General features: G+C 52.2%; 1 protein-coding gene and 2 long non-coding RNA genes across 3 annotated transcripts in view; 2 read left to right on the forward strand and 1 right to left on the reverse strand.

Moving 5' to 3' along the window:
• The window catches only part of LOC125487048, a 1,509-nt gene extending 934 nt beyond the window's left edge, over window positions 1-575 (forward strand). Inside the window, exon 2 of the long non-coding RNA XR_007265622.1 lies at window positions 12-575. This is a non-coding gene — a long non-coding RNA (uncharacterized LOC125487048). The remainder of the gene's footprint in view (window positions 1-11) is intronic.
• The window catches only part of LOC125487047 (carcinoembryonic antigen-related cell adhesion molecule 1-like), a 191,810-nt gene that overhangs the window by 151,919 nt on the left and 29,364 nt on the right, over window positions 1-10,527 (reverse strand). The gene's annotated exons all lie outside the window — the stretch shown is intronic.
• Window positions 7,696-10,136, forward strand: LOC125487049. The gene is made up of 3 exons (XR_007265623.1): window positions 7,696-8,217; window positions 8,732-8,809; window positions 9,490-10,136. It is a non-coding gene; the product is annotated as an uncharacterized LOC125487049 (long non-coding RNA).

Consider the following 10,527-nt stretch of genomic DNA (forward strand, 5'->3'; position numbering starts at 1 on the left):
TCAAGGGGAAGGTTGTTTCCTGAATGTAACTGCACTGAGGCTGCTGTTTTTAGACTGGGGTTTTGATTAACTTTTCGTTCACTATTGTTTTCGGAAAAGCTTGACTATTTCTGGTTTTGATTCCTTCCTGGGATGTGGGTGTTGGTGCCAAAATGGGAGTTTTGTTACTTGTCCTGAATTTCCCCTGGGGTATAGTGAGCGGTGTTGTGTGTGGGTGCGGCTGTGTGTGTGTGAGGGTGTGTGTGTGGGTGTGTGTGTGTGTGTGGGTGTGTGTGTGTGCGTGAGGGTGTGTGTGCGTGAGGGTGTGTGTGCGTGAGGGTGTGTGTGTGTGTGTGTGTGTGTGTGTGGGTGCGGCTGTGTGTGCGTGAGGGTGTGTGTGTGTGTGTGTGTGTGTGTGTGTGGGGGTGTGGTTAACACCCAGAGCGGTTTTTGGGAATGGGGGATCCATGAATAAAACTCCCAATTTCCCATTTGCATGTTGTCACGGTAACTATGTGACTGAAAGTCTTGAATGAATTTAATTTTGGTGATGGAAATTAAAGATGAAATAATAAAGAGAATTAGTCTGAGCTCTATTTTCTTTTGATTTCGTGGTTAATTTTTTTTATTCATTCATGGGATGTGGGCATCTCAGCCTGGGCCCAGCGTTTACTGCCCAGTCCCTAGTTGCCCCCTTGAGAAGGTGGGGGTGAGCTGCCTCCTTGAACCGCTGCAGCCCATGTGCTGTGGGTTGACCCACAATGTCCCTTAGGGAGGGAATTCCAGGATTCTGACCCAGTGACAGTGAAGGAACAGGAATATATTTCCAAGTCAGGATGGGGAGGGGCTCGGAGGGGACCTTGCAGGGGGCTGGTGTTCCCACGTATCTGCTGCCCCTTGTCCTTCTGGATGGAAGTGGGTCGTGGGTTTGGAAGGTGCTGCCTGAGGATCTTTGGTGAGTTTCTGCAGTGCATCTTGTAGATGGTACACACTGCTGTTACTGAGCGTCGGTGGTGGTGGGAGTGGGATGTTTGTGGATGTGGTGCCAGTCAAGCGGGGGCTGCTTTGTCCTGGATGGTGTCGAGCTTCTTGAGTGTTGTTGGAGCTGCCCCCATCCAGGGGCAAGTGGGGGGTATTCCCTCACACTCCTGATTTGTGCCTTGTAGACGGTGGGACAGGCTTTGGGGAGTCAGGAGGTGAGTTACTCACCACAGGATTCCCAGCCTCTGACCTGCTCTTGCAGCCACTGTGTTTACGTGGGGAGTCCGGTTTCTGGTCAATGGTAACCCCCAGGATGTTGATAGTGGGGGATTCAGTGATGGTAACACCATTGAATGTCAAGGGGTGGTGGTTAGATTCTCTCTTATTGGTGATGGTCGTAGCCTGGCATTTGTGTGGCACAAATGTTACTAATTTGAGAATCAAATCTCCCTCTTTCAGTGACTGGTGGTCATGCAGCGTGCAGTCAATAAGCTGCCCTATCCTGGACTGGGTCAGAGTACTAATCTAACTGCACCAGCCAGGGTACTGTTTGTAAGAAGGGTCTACAGCTGCATCAGCGCCCTGGAAAATCCCATTGTCCCTCTTTGTAATGAAGGGCTGTTATTGGCCTGTTTTTACAGTCAGTGTCTGACAGATTACAACCGAGAGTGGCCCACTCAGCCCTTCGAGCCTGCTAGCCCATTCAGTAAGATCAACGCAGATCAGCTTTGAAATTCGCTCTGCACATTCCCCAATGATCTTCCGTCCTCTTGTGTGTCAAGAATTTATCCACATCTGCCTTAAAATAAATAACTGAAGATTCCACACGCTTTTGAGGAAGGGAATTCCAAGACCCTCAACCCTCGGAGAGAGAAGCCCTGTTTCCTTCTCTCTGTTTTAAATGGGCTACCCCTGATTTTTAAACTGTGATCCCCTGGTTCTACATTATCCCACAGCCGCATCCCCTCCACAGTAACACTCACCACTGGAGCGCCCCCCGCACCTCCAAGGATGTGTCCTCAGCCCCCTACTGTACTCCCCGTACACCTCCAATTGTGTTCTCAAATTCCGAACAAAGCCATCTACAAGTTTGCTGATGACACCACCGTTGTGGGATGACTATCTAACAATGCTGAGTCAGAATACAGAAGAGAGATAGAGGGATGGTGTTATGGTGCAATGAAAACAATCTGTCTCTCAACGTCAGCAAAACTAAAGAACTGATCGTTGACTTCAGAAAGAAAGGGGGAGAACACGCACGCATCTACTTCAATGGAACTGAGGTTGAGAGAGTGAACAGCATCAAGTTCCTCGGAGTGATGATAAACGACAACCTGTCCTGGAATTCCCATGTAGATGTGACAGTCAAGAATGCCCAACGACGCCTCTTCTTTCTTAGGAGGATCAGGAAATTTGGCAGGTCCATAAGGTCCCTCCCCAACTCCTACAGATGCACCATTGAAAGCATCCGGTATGTGTGCATAACGGCCTGGTACGGCAACTGCTCTTCTCAGGACTGTAAGAAACTACAGAAGGTGGTGTGTACAGCCCAGACCATCACAGAAGTCAACCTTCCATCCACGGACTCTATTTACACGGCTCGCTGCCGTGGAAAGGCTGCCAACATCAAAGACCCATTACACTCCAGTAATGATCTCCTACAGCCTCTTCCATCGGGTAGAAGGTACAGAAGCCTGAACACATGCACCAGCAAGTTCAGGAACAGCTTCTTTCCGGCCGTTATCAGACTGATGAATGGACTCTCCAGCCTCAAATAACGCTGATCTTCCTAATGATGATCTCTCCTAGTGCACGCCCTGTGCAATGTAACCATGTTCCCCTGTCTCAGTCACTTTGATCCATACATCCTTTGCTTACTGTGATCTGCCTGTACCGCTCGTAAACAAAGCTTTTCACTGTACTCCGGTACACATAACAATCAATCAATCAAACCAAAGCAGAAATATCCTTATCCACATCCACCTGGTCAAATTCTCTCAGGGTCTTATCTGTTTCCACTCAGTCCCCTCTGACTCCTCAAGTCATAATTAGCCCATCCAGCCTCTCCTCATCAGGTAATCCGCCCACTCCATGGATTAATCTGGGAACTGCTCCCGACACATTAACATCCCTGTGTAAGTATGGAGACCAGGGCTGTCTACAGGGGAAATGGGGTTGGGTTCCCTGGTGATACCACGGTGAGAGAGTGAGGTGCTGTGGGTGTGGATGGTGTGTTGTGAGGGGGGACCTGTTACTGTCGGCTGTAATAGTGGCTTCAAACCCGCTCCCCGTGAGATGGCAGGGAATGTAAGGGCAGGGGCAGCAGATACATGGGAACACCAGCCCCCTGCAGGTTCCCCTCCGAGCCACTCCCCATCTTGACTTGGGAATGTATCGCCGTTCCTTCAGCATCGCTGGGTCAGAATCCTGGAATTTCCTCCCTAAGGGACATTGTGGGTCAAACCTACAGCATATGAGCTTTGGCGGGTGGGGTTGGGGATGCAGGGAATCTGCAATTGGATCCAACTGCTCTACACCAACATCGTTGGTGCACTCTCAATCAATGGATGGGAATCAGAAAGCTTCCCGATCAGATCTGGAGTCAGGCAGGGTTACCACTCTCTCCTGCCTTGTTTGTGTGTTGTATAGGGCACTTTGCTGAGACCATCATGAAGATGTGAGCCTGAGAAGGGTGACTATTCCAGGCACTGGGGGCCTGCAGGTCAAAACCTCCCTGTACATGGATGACGTTGCCATTTCCTGTTCAGATCCTCTGTCAGTGCACGTACTCATCAACGTCTACCATCAGTCTGAACAGGCCTCAGGAGCCAAGGTAAATCGATGCAAGAGCAAGGCCATGTTCCTCGGGAACAGGGCCGACTAATTCTTTATCCCCTTCATCATCATCAGGACAGATTATCTGAAGGTGCTGGGAGTATGGTTTGGAGGGGCTGGGGCATGCACAAAATCTTGGGAGGAGCCCATTGCCAATGTGAGGCCAAAACTGGTCTTTTGGGATCATCGCTCCCTGTGCATTGCTGGTACAAACCTGGTCATCAGATGTGAGGCACTCTCTCTGTGTTGTATACGTGGAATGGGTTTGGCCCATTCCCAGAACCTGCCCCATTACAGTTCCACCCCCCCACTTTACCTGGAGGTCTAAGGTGGGCCATGCCATTCGGCCCATTTACAGGGGCCCTGAGTGTTTCCGCAGTCCCTTTGCTCCCCGCTGGGCCTGTCCACCCCCACCCTCACCCCCCCACCCCGTCCCCGTCCCTGTCCCTGCCTTCCCTCCCTCCCCTCTCCAGCCTCAGCCACCACCTCCAGCAGGATTACAATACGCATCGCGGGCACTAAGTGTGACTGAAGTGGGCAGCGGGTTGTAAAAGGGACTGCGCTCCGTGTGGGATCTTACTGTGCTACCAGCGATGGCTACAGCTGGTAATGCCCCCTCTCCCCCCCCCCCCCCCCCCCCCCCCCCCCCCCAACGTGTCGCGGAATGATTGCACAGTGCGACATTGAGGCAATTCTGCCCGTAACGTGTATACTAGCTCTTCCCAGAAGGCTCACCGTGTTGCAGTGGGCCCATGTCCTGCCTGGTCCCCAGCCTGCCTGCCCCGTTTCTACCCCAGGGCCCTTCTGGGAAGCCTTGATTGAACCTGACCCCCTCTCCCCCAACAATCCCGCACCCCCCCGCCCACCCACCCTCCACACCCTCACTGCCCATTGGGTGAGACAGGAGCCTTGCGTTTGCTTCTTTTGCAAAACCCTCTGATTCCTGATCCATTTGGGAAGGGGGACCGCACCCACCCCCACCCCACGTAGGGGTTTGAAAAATTCTCTCAGCTTTTTCCTCGGGTGAGACAGGGTGGGACCCTTACCCCCTGGGGTTTAGCAGAATGGGAGGTGGTTTCACTGAAACAAGGTCAGTGCTGAGAGGGTATTCCTCCTCATTGTGGGGGGGGGATCTACGACCAGGGAACACAGTCTCTGAATAAAGGGGGCACCAATTTCAGGCTGAGATGGGGAGGTATCTATTCTCTCAGGGAATTGAGAGTGCCGGTCACAGAGAGCTGTGGGTGGGGGAGACGCAGGTCCATTTTGTATATTTAAGGCTGAGATCGATGGGTTCCCGATCAGTCGGGGAATCGAGGGGAAAAGGGCAGGAAAGTGGACGTGAGGAATGTCGGATCAGCCATGATCCCACTGAATGGTGGGTCAGGCTCGAGGGGCCGAATGGCCTGTTCCTCACAGTCTGGTGGTCTCTCAGGCTTCACCCCTCCAAGGAGAAACATACCGATCCATCCAACCCATTACCCACCCCCACCCCACCATACAGATCCGCCTCAACCCCAGAACCTTTCCTGCAGTCGCTCCCTCCCTCCCTCTCCGTCCCTCTCTCTCTCTCTCTCTCCCCCCTCTCTCGCTCTCACTCCGCCCTCTCTCTCTCTCACTCCCCCTATCTCTCTCTCTCCCTCTCTCTCTCACTCCCCCTCTCTCTCCCTCTCTCTCCCCCCTCTCTCTCTCCCTCCCTCTCTCTCTCTCACTCCTCCCTCTCTCTCTCACACCGCCTATCTCTCTCTCTCCCTCCCTCTCTCTCTCCCCCATCTCTCTCTCCCTCCCTTCCTCTCTCTCTCACTCCCCCTATCTCTCCCTGTCTCTCCCTTCCTCCCTCTCTCCCTCCCTCTCTGTCTCTCACTCCCTGTCTGTCAGTCTTTCTCTCACTCTCATTCACTCCCACTGTCTCTCACTCAATCTCTTTCTCTCTCTCTCACTTTCTCTCACTTTGTAGCTGTCTGTCTCTCTCTGTTTCTCTCCTCACTCACTCTCATTCTGTACCTGTCTCTGCCTGTCTGTCTCTCTCTCTCTGTATTTCTCTGTCTCTCTGTGTCTTTCCCTTTCTCTCTGTCTCTCATTCACTCTGTATCTGTCTCTCACTCTCATTCTCTCTCATTCACTTTCTCACTCTTACCTGATCCTCTCTCTGTCCCTGTTTATCTCTCTCATTTTGTCTCTCTCTGTCTCTATGTTTCTCTCTCTCTGTCTCTCTCTCAGTCTGTGTTCTCTCACACTGTCTCTCTTTAAGTATATATATAAAACTATCTCTAACTGTCTCACTCACTGTCCCTTACACTTATCTGTCTCTGTCTCTCCCTCCCTGTTTCTCTCCCTTTCTCTCTCTCTTCCCGTCCCTCCTTCTCCCTCTCTCACCATCTCTCTCTTCCTTTGTCCCCACGTCTCTCTCTCTCTCACCCCGTCTCTCTCTCTCTCCCCGTCTCTCTCTCCCTCTATCTGTCTCTCTCCTCTCTCTTTCTCCCTCCCTCTCACAATCTCTCTGCCTTTCACTCTCACTCCGTCCCTCTCTCTCTGCCTCTGTCTCTCTCTCTCACTCCCTTTCTGTCACTCTCTCTCGCTCTTATTTGTCTCTGCCTCTCTGTCTCATTCGGTCTGTCTTTCTTTCTCACTCTCTGTCTCTTTCCCTCTCTCACTCTCTCTCCTTCCCTCTCTCTCCCTGTCTGTTTCTCCCTATTTCTCTTTCTCTCCCTCTCCCCGCTTTCTCTCCCCGTCTCTCTCTCGCAATCTTCCCGTCTCTCTCTCTCTCCCTCTGTCTCTCTCTCTATCCCTCTGTCTCTCTGCCTCTCTCCTCTCTCTCTCCGTCTCTCTCTCTCTCCCCATCTCTCTCTCTCTCCCCCCTCCCTCTCTTCCCCGTTGCCCCCTCTCTCCTTCTCTCTCCAGTATAATTTAACATTCCTAGTTGGGGGAGGTCTGTTTGTTAGTGACCCCCAGTGTTGGTGGTTTTGAAAATTAACTGGAGCTGGGTTTTTTGTTCACAAGTTCAGTTCTAGGCGAAAGTGAAACTGCTTTCCAGATTCCGAGGGTGAACACCAGACAGAGAGAGAGAGAACAAGAGAGAATGTGAGAGAACGACAGAGGACGAGAGAGCAAGACAACAAGAGAGAGAGTGAGAGAGAACGAGAGAGAGAGGGAGAGAGAGAGAGAGAGAATGAGAGAGAGAGAGAGAAAACGAGAGAGAGAGAGAGAACGAGAGAGAGAGAGAACGAGAGAGATAGAAAATGATAGAGAGAGAGAGGTAGACAAACAGGCCAGGCAGCATCTGGAGGAAAGGAGCAGTCAACATTTCATGTATTAACCCTTCCTCAGGACGGAGAGAGTGAGAGAGAGAACGAGAGAGGGATACAGTGAGACAGAGAGAGTGTGAACGAGAGAGAGAGAATGAGAGAGGGAGACAGAGAGAGAGAGAACAAGAGAGGGACACAGAGAGACAAATAGAGAGAGATTGTGAAAGAGAGAGAGAGAACGATTGAGGGACACAGAGAGAGAGGGGGAGAGAGAACGAGAGAGGGAGACAGAGAGGGAGAGAGTGTGAACGAGAGATGGAGACAGAGAGAGAGGGAGAGAGTGTGAATGAGAGAGGGAGGGAGACAGACAGAGAGAGGAGAGAGTGTGAACGAGAGAGGGAGAGAGGGAGAGAATGTGAACGAGAGAGGGAGACAGACAGAGAAGGAGAGAGGAGGAAGCTGTATGGTGCGACCTACCAGCATGGAGGAAAGTAAATGTGCCGATGGTTTGGCGTTGGAGCTGCTGTGCCCGGGCTGTAAGGGGTTGTTTTCAGACCCTGTAAGCCTGGAATGTGGCCACAGTTTCTGCAGCGTGTGTGTGCTGGAGAAATGGGAGGGTGAGCAAGGGGAAGGGAGGGATGCGGGTGGGGAGAGAGCTTGCCCCTAGTGCCTGGAGACCTTCCTGAACCAGCCAAAGCCGCGACTGAACCAGACCCTGAGCAGCCTGCTGTCGCGGCTGGGGGGGACCAGGTACCACTCGGGGTCTGTACCGCAGTACTGTGTCCTACACCGGGAGCGCATTAAGCTGTTCTGTGAGACCAACAGCAAGCTGATCTGTGTGGTGTGTCGAGAGGAGCAGGCACACAGAGACCATCAGTGCAGGCCTATCAACATCCGCAAGGTAACGTTCTCCCTTTTCGGAACAGGAGGGAGCCATTTGGCCCCACTCCCACAGTCTGTTCCGCCACCAAATGGACGATCTGTCACTAGCTGTGATGCCTCTGGCCCCTATCCTTCTGTTTAACAACAACTTATCGTGCTGTTTGTCTGTCAATGCTGCCTGGCCCTCTGTGATTCCCAGTTTGTCTCTCAGTATCTTCAGTACTCAGCTCCAACTATCTATCCATCTCCGATTTAAAATGAACAACTGTTCCACAATCTGCTGCCGTTTCGTTAGGTAAGTTATTGTCCCGTGTACCGAGGTACAGTGAAAAATTTTGTTTTGCGTGCAGTACAGGCAGACCAGACCGTACATGGTGCATTAGGGTAATAGAGCAGGGGGGTGGGTGGGAGGTGGGCGCAGTGGAGGGCAGACAGAGGAATTCACAAACACGCAGGGGCAGGCCGGAATGCCGCCCACCAACAGGAGAGGGGCAGCGATTGTTAGGAATTGATCGAAGAGGAGACGGAGAGGTGGTGGCGGGGGTCGGGCGGTGGTGGGGAAGGGAGTGTTCCCCACATGCAGTGAATGGGGCGAGGCATCCGGGACGTTTAGTCTCAGATTGTTTGGAGTGGGGTTGACGTGAGAGAATGGGAGCACTGAGAGGGTATGGACTGGCCTTTTCCTGTCGATGACCAGCTCTGAAATTTCTCACTTCCCTCAACAACCAACCCTCAAGATCCAACATGGGGCGATCGATATTTTGGGGGCAGGGGGTTATGGCTCAGGGCAGTTATGCTTTTCGTTTCAGGATCAGCTGAAATCAGAGTTGGAGTATCTGACAGAGAAGGTTGAGCACAAACACAAACCCGGCGTTATCGCAGTGAAGGTAAGGACGAGTGTGGTTCAGAATTCCTGCCCCATCCCTCCCTCCCTCCCTCCTCACCCTGAGGCCTGATACACATCCCTTAACCTCTCCCTCCCTCCCCCCACCATCTCCCCCCTCTGCCCACTTGCTGCTGAAATCATTACCCTCTCCTCCCACAGACTGTATCCACCCCATCGTCCCTGGCCTGAAGCATTTCTCACCAATGGAGGCCATTCAATCCATCTTATCCATGCTGGCCCTCTAAGTCCCACCTTGCTGCAGGTGTACTGGCTCATTGCCCCGTCCCTAGTTGCCCCCCTTGAGAAGGTGGTTGTGAGCTGCCTTCTTGAACCGCTGCAGTCCATGTGCTGTGGGTTGACCCACAGTGTCCCTTAGGGAGGGAATTCCAGGGATTCTGACCCAGCGACACTGAAGGAACAGGGATATATTTCCAAGCCAGGATGGTGAGGGGCTCGGAGGGGAACTTGCAGTGGCTGGTGTTCCCATGTATCTGCTGTCCCTTGTCCTTCTGGATGGAAGTGGTCATGGGGTTTGGAAGGTGCTGTTTGAGGGTCCTTCTGACTGGTACCTGACCAAATGTTGAATTCTAGGAGCCGTTGGGCCATGGGCGATGTTATGCCCACCCCTTAGCTCCTGAGTGTTTGATCTTTTCCAAAATCATATTGGTCTGATCCTTACAGGAGCAGGCAGGTCTCCTGCTGAAACACATCACCTCGGAGTTTGAACAAATCCGGAAAGTTCTGGACAAGAAAGAGAAAGACTTAACCCGAGCTCTTGAAAGAGAAGGAAGAAAGTATCCTACGCACGATTGAGGGGAATCTCGAACAGATTTGGTGCGATCTCGACTCAGTACAGCTGGAGGTGTTGGAGCTGAGCAGGGAGGCTGAAGGAGAAGGATGATCTCGCTTTTCTGAAGGTGATGTCCTGTGATCCGAGTACATTAACCCAGCCTCGGGGCTTGCAAACAGCAGTTCGCAAGTTTGCAAGCATTTCTGAAGACGGGTCTAGGCCCGAAACGTCAGCCTTCTTGCTCCTCTGATGCTGCTTGGCCTGCTGTGTTCATCCAGCTCTACACCTTGTTAGCCCAGGGTCCTGTGTGCTTTTCCATGTGAGCCCCTGCCCTCAGACAGACCCTTGCTGTACAATCCCGAGTGCACTGGGGAATTTATACAGGGATGCTGCTTGTGTTAAGGGGCACTGTTGGCTGTGTCCTGATGCAATGGGAGACGTAGTGTCAAAACTGATTACGTTTTTCTAACCCCACAGGGTGAGTGTGGCCAAAGGGACAGGTAGGGCTGTGTCTTTACAATAAACCCATCTCCTACCATTTAACTGTCCCGTCATTGGTTTCTCTTTCCCCAACTTTGGTCAAAAAGAAAAATCACGACTGCTTGACGTTACAGCAAAAGACCAGCCTGTAAGTCCCTGACCTTGGACCATGAGGAGCTCTGCCTGGGAGAATTCAAGGGGTCTTTACAGTACAGAGTTTGGAAAGAGGTTCTCCAACACATTACTCCAGGTAAGCAACATGTAGGAGGGGAGTTTGAGGCCTGTGTAGCTTACAATGCCATGTCACTGGATTGAACCCAGCGATAACAGCCTCGGATTATAGATCAGAGAATCCCCACAGTATGGAAACAGGCCATTTGGCCCAACAAGTCCACACCGACCCTCAGGGTATCCCACCCAGAACCATGCCCCTAACCTGCACATCCCTG

Source organism: Rhincodon typus, chromosome 35 (assembly GCF_021869965.1).
Source record: "Rhincodon typus isolate 14 chromosome 35, sRhiTyp1.1, whole genome shotgun sequence".
NCBI lineage: Eukaryota > Metazoa > Chordata > Chondrichthyes > Orectolobiformes > Rhincodontidae > Rhincodon > Rhincodon typus.